We start from the raw sequence: 235 nt of genomic DNA, 5'->3' as shown, positions 1-235 counted from the left end.
TAACATTTATTGATTCAGATTTCCCACTTACATTTCCAAAGGTGAAGGCACTTATGCAGTGGATTCATATGTCTGTCTTGTGCTATAATGCATTTATCCACTCACAAAGTTTCCTTGACTTAACCCCCCCCACACACACACACACACACACACACAGACACGCCGACTATTGCCTCTGTGTTGTGCTATTGCCTCCATTTAAGGTAAAAACATCTGAGCACTTGTCTGGGTTTTA

The sequence above is a fragment of the Alosa pseudoharengus genome, unplaced genomic scaffold, assembly GCF_046254945.1.
Source record: "Alosa pseudoharengus isolate Yale_2024_CS ecotype anadromous, Long Island Sound unplaced genomic scaffold, YU_APseudo_1.1 YU_APseudo_1.1_scf_6, whole genome shotgun sequence".
Lineage (NCBI taxonomy): Eukaryota > Metazoa > Chordata > Actinopteri > Clupeiformes > Clupeidae > Alosa > Alosa pseudoharengus.
The sequence above is the reverse complement of the archived record's forward strand: the minus strand, read 5'-3'. Positions refer to the sequence as shown.